Source organism: Nothoprocta perdicaria, unplaced genomic scaffold (genome assembly GCF_003342845.1).
Source record: "Nothoprocta perdicaria isolate Ctin4 unplaced genomic scaffold, notPer1 scaffold_64, whole genome shotgun sequence".
Lineage (NCBI taxonomy): Eukaryota > Metazoa > Chordata > Aves > Tinamiformes > Tinamidae > Nothoprocta > Nothoprocta perdicaria.
In genome coordinates, this window is record NW_020455910.1 from 2423642 (window position 1) to 2434942 (window position 11301).

The window sequence follows — 11301 nt, forward strand, 5'->3', positions numbered from 1 at the left end:
CGCCGCCCGCCGGGCGAGGCCCCGCCCCGCCGCGCCTCTCATTGGCTGCCCGCCGCACGCCGTCACGCGCTGATTGGATGAAGCGGACGTCGCGCAGTGAGGTAGCCCGCGGGAGCGCCGAAGCCCCGCCTGCCGCACGGAGCGTCTCACAGGAAGGGCGGGGGGAGCCTGGAGGCGGGGTGCTCCCGGCGTGCCCCGCGGTGTGGCGGCGCCCCGCGGGGCACGCCGGGAAATGTAGTTTTCCTGCGGRGGGGGCCTGGCCCGCGCACGGTGCAGCCGCGAGGCCGCCGCGCTCGTTGCCTTGAGTCGCTCACGGGCTGCGGGCTCGGAGCGCCGCGCGGCGCCGCCTGCCCCCGCGGGCCCYGGGGGAGCGCGCTGGGAGGGGACCTGCCAGGGCCCGCGCAGGGCTGGCGGCAAAAGCGTCGGCGGCGCCGCGGGCGGCCCTGTCCGCCAGGYCCCGGTACCGGGGGATGAGATCCAGGCCCCGGGCCCTCCTCGTGCGGGGCCGCCGGTGCCTCGGCGGTGTCGGGCCCCTCGCCGGCCCTGCCGCGGCAGCTCCTGCCCGTCAGCCCCGCAGGCTGCAGCTGGCCCCGCTCCAGTCCCTCACCGGGGCCGAGCGTGGGGCCTTGGCCACCGTCGGTGCAGGGCCCGTTGGGGCCCGTTGGAGCGCGGAGCCCGGGCCCTCGCTGCCAGGCAGCCCTGCTGGAGGGTCCCTTCCTCCCCGGGGGCAGCAGCCTGCGCTTACCTGGGTCGAACGTCATGAGGTCCCTCCTTGCCTCTTGCCACAGCCCACCGAGGTCCCCTTTGATGGCACCACAGCTCTCTAGTAGCTTGGCCACTGTCCCCAGTTCTGCACTATCCGTGACCTTGCTGAGGACACGCTCGCTCCCCTCATCCACGACATTAATGAAGAGGTTGTTCAATAAGRGCATTCCACCCCGTGCCAAGCCCTGTGCGACTAGTGACTGATCTCCAGCCGCTGATGACAACCCTCAGGACTTGGCAGCTTGGCCACCTTTCAATCCACCTCACTCCATCTGCTTTCTACGAGGATGTTATGGGAGACGGTGTCAAAAGAACTCACTAAATGCAAGATAAATAACATCCGTTGCTCTCTTCTCATCCACTGATGCAGTCATCTCATCAGAGAAGACTATTAGACTGGTTAAGCACAGCCCCCCCCCCCTTCATAAGTTTCCTGTCCAAGAACTTACTTGTCCAGCTTATCCAAGAAAGGCATATTTAGATGTTAGCTCTTCTCAGCAAGTGATTTACTACCACAGTCTCCACTTGGGGAAAATACCCCAATCACCAGATAACTGGGGGAAAAGGGAACCAGAGCATCCCCCATCTCTGCTGCTCAAGGCAGAACAGTTTGAAGGAAGCCAAGATGACTCAATAGAAAAAGTGAGGTAACCTGGCCTTGTAGCCTAGAGAGCAGGGCAGTGCCAAAAAATGTGGGCTAGATCCATGCCTTTCTCACTGGCAGAAGTTTCAGTTGTGTCTTATTCAAGTAGCTAGAATGTTTTCAAAATACTTCTATGCTGAAAATAAAATGCCAACATAGACACTATAGTATTTTGAAAGATAAATTTATTAATCTCTTATCCTTCCAAATGGTATTTTTATTTTACAACACTGGAATAACATCATCTCACCGTTGCCCTACAACTTGAATTTGGAAACCTTGCTGTGAAATGTAATACTGATTCAGTATTCATTACAATACCGCAACTAGCCACTAGCAAAGAAGGAATTTTGAAAGGGAAAACAGTCTCCTACTGTCTAATTCAGGCTTTCCAATAAAGGCAAGTCTAGATGTTCTGGAGGCATGAATACGCTATTAGATTGCTGGTGTCTAGACAACATGGAGATGAGGAAGTTACACACTATCTGCTGTAGTATTCCCATAATTTCTTCTACCCATGGAACTATACAACACTACCAAGAAGGAGAAGTAAGTAAAAGTTTGATGTCATCCAATCTTAGGAATTTAGGAGAAAAACTTACTGAATTACTCCTTTTCCTTTTAAGCAGTTCATCCACTTCAGCATTTTACCAGAGTGCCTGAGGATTCACTTCTCTGCAGAATTGGCATCAACATCAAATAGGATTCCTTAGACGAAAAGACCGATGAAGACCATACTTAGTATTTGAGTACTATAATTATTTTATATTAAAATGTAATTTTGTAAACAAATAAAATGATTTATATTACAACAGCTATAATTATTTAAACTGCAGCAGAATCAGGAATCATAATGCCCTGCACAAGTATTAGATGCTCTATAACCACAAACTAAGACAGTCCCCCAAACTGTAAATATGTGCACCAACAAATGCCAAGACGTCAGTGTCTGCCTCAGGGACACAGAATTCAAAATAAACACAAACTGTGACGGACAGAAGTTAATATCTGAAAAACTCAGGTCTGAGTTTCAAAGAGCTATTACTAATAACAAAATTTAAATTCCAAATATATACTTCACAGGCAATCATAAACATGACATAAATAAATAACAAGTGTTACAGTAGGGCCCTTACCTGGCTCCTTTGATAGCAATAAAATAAACACTCACTTCAGAAGGTATTAGATCGAGCTCATTTAAACACCGCGTGTTTGTGTAAACAAATAGTGTTCCTAGAAAACCCCGGAGTCCCCGGCACACGTTTTCCTATAGATCCGAGTGTCCTCCATCAAAGCCAGTCTCTATAGGCGRTCCTGCCCCCCAGCCCGGCTCCTCTCTCCCTGCGCTCTTCCCGCTGCAGGTTTCCAGCTCCCTCCCTCCCGCCCCGTCTCCTGTTTCTTTCCCAAACGTTCCCGCTTGCCCGCCACGCTGGAAGCCCCGGTGCCCTGCGGGACGTTTCCTGGGCGCCATTCGGGCCCCCACGCGGCCCTGAGCTCTGCGGCCGCCCGCGCCGCCGCCGCGCAGGGCGACAAGGCCGCGGCCCGACATCCCCCGTCATCTTCCCTCACCATTCCCCTCACTTTCCCGCTCCGGCGGCTCCACAGGGCCATGGAAGGGACACCGGGGCATTCCCGCCTCTCCCCAGCCCCCAGGAGCTTTGCCAGCAGAGGAACTTGATATTATCAGGGCCCTCAGATCTTCATCAAACTTGATTAATACTGGCCAGCCGAGCCGCCCGTTACAGCGCGAGGAGAAGGGAAAGGGCCGGCAGGCGCGCACGGAGCCGGAGAGACTGCAGGAGTCTTGTTTCCTTAGGAAACTGATTTATAAATTATATAGACAAATAGTCAACAACAATATGTTTGCATGTCTCCCTGTGTGATTGCCTGATAGGGATCTGGCATGCAGAAAGTTAAGGAAAAGGCCTTGAGTGAAATACCAGCCTGTTTATACAGAAGATAAGAAAAACTGACTTCTGCCTGTATTTTTTTCCTACCTATCATGTCTAATGTGAGGCAACCTTGAAGGCTTAGCTAAGAATTTATTATATAATTCCCTAACACTGTCAGTCACAAAATAGTTATAAGTAAAACAGTGAAAGAACAGCATCTTCTCAGATATGGATTAAAATTTAGATTTCTTTTAAAGCAAGTCTTTGCAAAACTTAGGAATAAAGAACTGCTTTCTCCCTTTACCCTCCCCTCCAATTACCCATAGCTGAATATTTAATTAATTTTGCATAATGATTTTTTTCTGTTAACTTCTGTTAACTCATTTTGCAAGACAGAGATGCAGAAAATAAATATTCTGAAAATAGAGCTACAAATTCTGACATTCACGTTCACTCTTCTGAAATTAGTCTGATTCACAAGAATCCTACTTGTCATTAAAGAGTAGTAAAATAGTCATCATAAAAATATTATCTTTACTGCTKCAATTCTTCTCTCCACAAAATATATTTCATTTTAATATCTAAAATATTATCGCTAGAGCTGAATATATTTGTTGATTAGGATAGATTGTTTTTCTCTCGCCTGACCATTTAACTCACAGTCTTGGTAACAGGCTATATATAGACTTACCATTTGCTATTTTTCCTATTATAGCTCACTATAGTAAAAATAAACCATGGATACAGAGTTGCTATTTACAGTTAACCACAAAAGATATTCCAATATGTACCACAGCTGCATTGATTGAGCTCCTGGAATCTAAGGATCACCATCAATGTGGAAAAAAAATCTTTTTATTTGTTAAAAAATTACTGTTGTTGTTGGTAATACACAGAGTTACTCTGCATTCCCATCTATACAAAAATATTCACCGTGTTTATGGGGGGCAACCATTTGTTCTCCAGCCTGCAAAAAAAGGTGTGCAGGGACACTGCAGAGCAGCACTTCCCAGCCCAGCCTGATGCCCGTGTTGGCAGTGGAAACTGGTATCAATAACTAAAGAATGACTGAATCATCGTTCCTTGATGGGAAAGTATTACATGAAGCAACGTTCAGCTGTGTGAATCCAGAGGCAGAGCAGCGAGGCCAGCCCAAGGCTGCTTTCACTGTGAAGGAAGGCTGCATTTTCTCCCCTCTTCCCATAGCTCCCTAGCTGAGAGTTATACTCGGCGAAAACAGTAAAGGAGTATTAGGCACAGAACAGGGTATTTTCATTTTGAGGGACGACGCTTTCAAGAGGTTAGCGGGACCCGTTATGTCAGCTATTATAGAGAGGGGAAACGTTCCCGTTCCTAAGGGCCTGTGCGGAGGTGCTTGAAGGAAGGTWTAAAAAGACAGGGAGCACAAGGGAAAACAAGCGCAGGTGACAACAAAGCAAAACCCCGTAGCACTGCAGAGTAAACAGGGCACTGCGTAGAGCTACAGGCGCTACACTGTGAAATGCTTACAGCTTATTCTTGTTGTGGCACTTTTGTCAATAAAACCCGTCCTGTTTCTGAATGTGCACTTCTGAAGTGCATTTCCAGATTGTTTCAACAACAAATCAAGTGCTGCATTTGCAAAAGGACACTYGCTCTACTGCCTTTAAAACCACCAATTTTCAGCTTCCTACTTTCCCCTCCACCAACTTTCCCAATCAAAACACACCAAGAGATCATAATTTGATTCCAAATAAGCTGCTCACATAACATACATGGTTATATCTTAAAAAAATACAATTCTAGCCTTAAACCTTCACAAAAAAAAAAAAAAAGCTCAACAACATAATCATCATTTCATGGCTGGCTCTGAAGTAGTGGGTCTGATTACAAGATAAGATCCCACAGAAAGTGGAAATATACTCAAATACTCAGTACAAGAAGGAGAAGAAAGAAGTGGGAAAAAAAAGGAAAAGAAAAGCTTTGCACTTAGATTCCCATTCTGCTCTTAAAAGCAGCAGGACACCATCCCCGCAGCAGCCCCTCTGCCCCAGCAACAGCAGAGCAACRAATAGTGAAGTTTCACAAAACTTCCTTCATAAGGTGCACTGATTTGGCCTCTGCTAATCGGGTTTAGTTCAATAGAAGAGATTTTATGGCAGCCTCTCTGCTCTCTGAGATAAGTACTAAGACACTGTCACGTTGATCAAGAAAACTCTCTGCTTAAGACAAAAACTTTGARGTGGCTGAATATGCACGAGTCAGGCTATAAAAATCACAGTAAAACATAAAGACAGTTACTATCTAGAGATCGTAGAAAACATATTAAATTTGAGACCTAATGTCTTCCCCTCTATTTCTTCACCAAAAATGTGCTTTCCTACTTACAGGCTGAAATCTAGTGCAGATTAAATAATCTCTTTAACAGCAGAAAAGAGCTTATCAACAGCTGTTATACCCATTATTACCCAGCTGAGTTGAGCAAAAAAACAAAAATAAACAAAACTTTCTCTACGTGAAAATAAAACAATTTCATATGCTAGGAAGTTTCTTAATGGGAACAGTTAATTTACCACATGAGGCATATTCAGCATCTCGCATGCATACAGCTTCCACCTAAAATGAATCATTCCTTCCAGTCTAGAAAACTGAGGTCCTTTATCTTCCTCGGGTGGAGTCCATCTCCTCCCAGAGAGCCCTACAGAATAAAACTGCTAGTCATTTTAAGATTTAAAGATATTATTTCTTTTGTGGCCATATATCTTGTTTCGGTGTCTTCTAAATGAGAGCATTTAATGTTTGTGTAACCTTGAATTGGCTGATGTTTTATTGCTCCATCCTTGCACTCTCCTGTAGTTCTAAGATAGGATTTGTTGTGCTGGCAGTATTAAGCTGCTTTTACCTGGTCAGTAATACCAATTTTTAATTACTTAAAACTCCTTTTAAAATGAACGTGCTAGTCTGAATATATGATTGCACAAGTAAAAACTGAAAGAGAAGTTAAAAAAAAAAAAAGCCAAACTAGATCTTTTAAGATATATATCATCTCTCATCAGTAAGACTTACAGATATTAAATCCTTACTTTATACAATTCACAGTAGGTGGAATATCTCTAGGATCTGATCCAAAATCTATTTGCCACAATACAGGCAAATATATTTCAATTGCCTTTGAAATATACTGCTTGGGGGAGCAGGTCTCAAAGCAGGGTCCTCTAATTTGCTGATGGGAGTGTGAATATAAATGCAGATTTTTGCATGACTGGTGTTTCCATCCTCAGTCTGATTCATTTCCCAGGAGGAAGGAGGAAAGGTCAAAATCAGAGGCAGATCATGTTAAACACCCCCCTTTATCTGACATAACCTCTTAATAATATGTAATAAGTGTATTTGATTGCAAATAACACAGTGAAAGAGGACGAGATAAACAGCATAGAAACGCTGCCCTTATTGTGGAAGTGAAACTAAGAATTTGAAATTTTAGACGCTGAGAAAATGCACTGTTTGAGTCACAGAAACACTTACGCAATGTTGTACTAGTTGATGACTCTTTGAACAGCATGATAGTTTTAAGCGAGACTATGTAGAGGAAGATTAAAGCACACAACTGTGTAAGAAAGAACATCCACAAATATCTATAGCACTAGCTACACACAAAGTAACAGGAGCAACACCATGAATACAAATGTGTGATTTCTGCTGTATTATTGGTGTTCGATTTAAAATTTCAAAACGACCTTTCAAAAACAAACACCCAAAGTCTCTTCATATTGAAAGGCACTGGATATAGAGCAACTCCTAACCAAATGCCTCAAAAACCARCTCAAAAGCCCTCCCCTAAAGCATACTGAATTATCCTTCCAAGACCAGGTTTTGGCACCCGTTCTTAAAATAAGAAAAAAAAAAAAAAAGAAAGAAAAAACAGAAAGAAAAAGTACTCTGCACAACGATCATGTGCTATTTTCCAGGAATTCAGCAATTTCTTGGAGAGATTAAATTTACTGCAGCTTTGAAATAACAGGGTAACTGCAGATTCTGAACGGTTGCATATCTGCAGGGCTGGAGCACAGGGACCCTCGGGGAGGTTTCCTGCAGTTAACCCATCCTCCTCTTCTGCGCCTCTTCTTACACGCAAAGGAAAAAATTTTGTGCTTAATACAATATTTATAGCTATAAATAACAGTGAATTCCTGTCTAGTTTTACTGTACCAGCATGTATAAGAAATACATAAAACTACACATATATTATCGCTACTACTTTGCAAGATGTTGTATATATTGTAAAGTTGGCTGTCTTAATAGAAGGCAGCTAAAGACCTCTGCACTTAAATCTGCCAGAGCTGATACAGCAATCACAAACATGTGTTGTTACACTTCTTATGGCTCATCTCCACATGGTGCAGCTGTTGTGTTGGCTAAAGAAAACGCAGGCCCAAGGGAAACAAATTTAATTCAGCTGGGGTGACTTCCACTAAGAAAAGTGTTTCAAGGAGAACAGGTGCCTTACAGTGAGGGGGATTGTTTGAGGGGCATTTTCCCCAAACTTGTTTTGTTTCTAGGAAGCCTGCTCTCAGGCCTTGCGCCTCTGGTAATAATCTCTCTCGCAGTCTTAACTTTTAAATAATACCCTTCCCAAAGGCAACGGATTCCAGAAATTCTAGTTGTGTGTGTTTGTCTTAGGCCCGCGATGGGAAGACTAGCGCAGGGCCTTATCGCGTGGGCTAAGAGCCGCGCTGAGCCTTATTGCCGTTATTTGGATTCCTCGGCCTTAGGGAAGTTTGTTTAATCCCAGAGCGGCCCGGCCGCTCCGCGCCACCCCTTGACACCCGCGGAGCAGCCTGGTTTGTCCCAGATGACAATCGGCCTATTGTGCTAAGCTTGGGTTTTTCCTTAAAGTCACTTACATGAAGCATCCTTCTAAATAAATTTTTAGATAGTTCTAAATAAATATTGATTAATTAAGTAACCAAGGCAAATTATTATTTAGTCTTGCTTAACAGGACAATATGAAGTGGATGAGCCTCTTTATCCTCTTTATTTTATTTTACTTCTTTTTTTTTTTTTTTTTTTTTTTTTTTTTTTTTTTTTTTTTTTTTTTTTTTAACAGAAAGGAGTTTACCTTGTTGCCTGCTCTGATACCTTCCTTAGTTTTGTCATGCATTCCTGGCTTTCCATTTCCCCTGGAGTAACAGGCTGGAAATTTTTGAGCTGATCTCAGTGGCTGACTCAGCAGCCTTCGGACATGGTAGGGAGCAAATCCTATAGCGCTGAGACAGCAGGATCACTGGGCGCTGGGAAACGCTGTTTTCCCAGCAAGCTCCCTGTAGGTCTCTCTCTCTCCGCATGAAGTGACCCAGCCTCTCAGACAGACAGAGCAGCGGTCAGCAGATCTTTTTCCTCCCGTGCTGTTGTCAGCCCCTTCTCCCAAACAGGCTAGCTGAAAACGTATTCTCTTACTCTCGCTGCACAGATGTCTTCTTTGCACTTGTGTTTCCCTTTTCTTTCTCCAGATCTCCACTGAAGGTAAAAATTCCTTTTCTTCGGGGAAATAGAGGTCCAAACAAGGCATGATTTTTCACTTGGACCCCAGTCTTCCATTCCTAAAGAGCTGCTTCCTCTAAAGATGTATGTAGACACAATTCCTGGATCTTCCTCCTCGGTTTTTGGCTAATAAAGCAAGGTATGACAACAAACTTCTGTTTTTCTTTTCACAAGGTTAAGCTGTTTTGTCAACTGTTATTGCTACATTTTGGGTCCCCACAGTGTCTTATGCAGACCTTGGGCATTTTTTTTCTAACTATTTTTTCAAATTTTGCGATTGGAGACCCAGGACTCCCACTGACTTCTTGTTTTGGGATAATTCTCACTATAAAATCTTCCTGATCCCAGAAGCTGCCGCTTCCAAACCTCCACTCACTGCCCTGACATCAAAATCTATCAGGTGCAGCTAGACCAAAAATGCAACCTACCACAGCGAGGAAGGGAAGGGTCACAGGAGAATGAGAAACAACTGCAGAAGGGAACCAGTGTTCACACACAAGCCACCATGAGGACATTCCTTTTTCTTTTCCTTATGAAAAGGTGATWTTTTTTTCCTGAACACTCGCAAAAAGCATCAGTAGAGTGAGACTACTTCAGAAGAGTGCCTGGCTGCCACCTTAGGAGGCTGGTGAAAGTGGTGTTTGGATTTGAGAGTAACCTCTTGCTTGTCGTGCCATTGCAGTATGTGCTTATCAGGGAAGTTTTATGTTTGGGGTTCAGGGAGAAGGTGATGGCCATCTCCTCTGAGTGCTTTCAGACGGCTGGTTTTTCAGCGTGCTGCTGGCACTCTTCCAGGAGGAGGCCTGGCCATTAGATAAGCTTAGTATTATGATGGCCATTTGCAAAACAGATGAGAGCAGAAATAGCAAGAGGAAATGAGAAACCCAAGAAACCTGCTGGAACTCCCTTCAAATAAAGATCCAACCTTGGAAGGAAAAGTATTAGATCCTTTGACTGAAAGAAAAAGTGGTGAGTGTGTAAGTTTTCAGCTGCTAAGAACACGATCACCACCTTCCCAAGGGAGATAAAAGCATCAGTGGAAGGAAAGCCACAAGTGCCAGCCTGTAAAAATCTAGGAAGGATTAAACACGGAAGTTTTCAGGCAATTCTAGAGAGAGGATCCATTTTATTTCTGAGTTGAAGTTGTTTTTTGATGATGAAGACCATGCCCAGCCTGGCTAAGGATCCTATTTAATAATCCTTTCCTTTGCCAGTATTTAAATAGTGTCACGTGGCATCAGAAAGTTATGTTACCAGAGGATTTGACAGATATCCCTTGATACATCCTGTGGTGGCAGCTCCCCGTTCCAGCTGTGTCTTCCATCTCCCTGCCAAAAGCTAATGTTTCTGGAGGTGAATTGGCCAAAGGGACCATATCCCTTCAGCAGATCCAGTTCGCAGTCAGATGCTGTAACTCAAATTTGCAAGTAGATATAGCTCAGGGCCATTCATTTTGGTTCTTTTAATAGCTGAAGTCTCCTTTGCACTGGTATTTGGAAATGTTGTGACCAGTGATCCTTGGTTACTGTGTTTTCACTATCAAGGATTCGCATGGAAATGGAACTGATGTGGCGGAAACGGGAATGAGGCCTTCTCCACTGATAATTTCCTGGCAGAGAAATAATATTAAGTCATCTTTTTTTTTAATCAAATACTCTCACCTGAGTAAATATTCCAGCAATTCCAATTTTTAATTTTATTATCATAGCCTGTTGCTCAAGCTGTGTTTTCTGACTTTGCAGCAATGCTAGTGCTATGAGCACACGAAGATTTTGCAAACTGGCATTGTATTCGGTTCCTTTTACATTTCCACACATAATCTGCATAACATTATTAAATCTTTCCTGTACATTATTTAGCCTCTGGGATCAAATGAAATCATGCACAACTGGAACTCCCGGGGCTTTGACAGATGTCCTCTGGCAGATTTTTTGCAGTGGTTTAAGTTGTTTCTACTCTCAGCTATTTGCTTGGCCTTTTCCTGGAACGGGACATATCTCAGCTGCTTGATGGAAAACACTGATGTCTTAGCTTTAAAAGACGATAAAAGCGGGTTTGTGTTACTGCACTAGGCTGAGAGCTGAAGTGGCTGAAATGAAGGTACAGCCCTTTTCCCCATGCCATGCAGGGGAAGGGCAACCTTGCATAGACATGCTTGAGGTGTTAGCAGCACTGGCATGGACTGCAAGTGCTTGGAGACATATGGATATGGATATGCCATATCCATAGCATTGAGCCTCTGCTCCATGTTCCATGGGAGAGCACAGGGAAAGGGATTCCCTTCCTCGGTACCTGCAGAARATTTTCGTGTATGGGAGGGTGTTTCTTTCTGCCTTGGGTGTTTTGTAGCCTCTCTGCTAAAAAGAACAGTGGCMTTAAGGGCTCTGTCATACTCCCTGGGTTACTCCTCCTCCAGATTTGAACTAAATAAAACAGTCTTCCTGTTGTCCCTGATTTGTTCCCTACAAAAACTGTACTCAT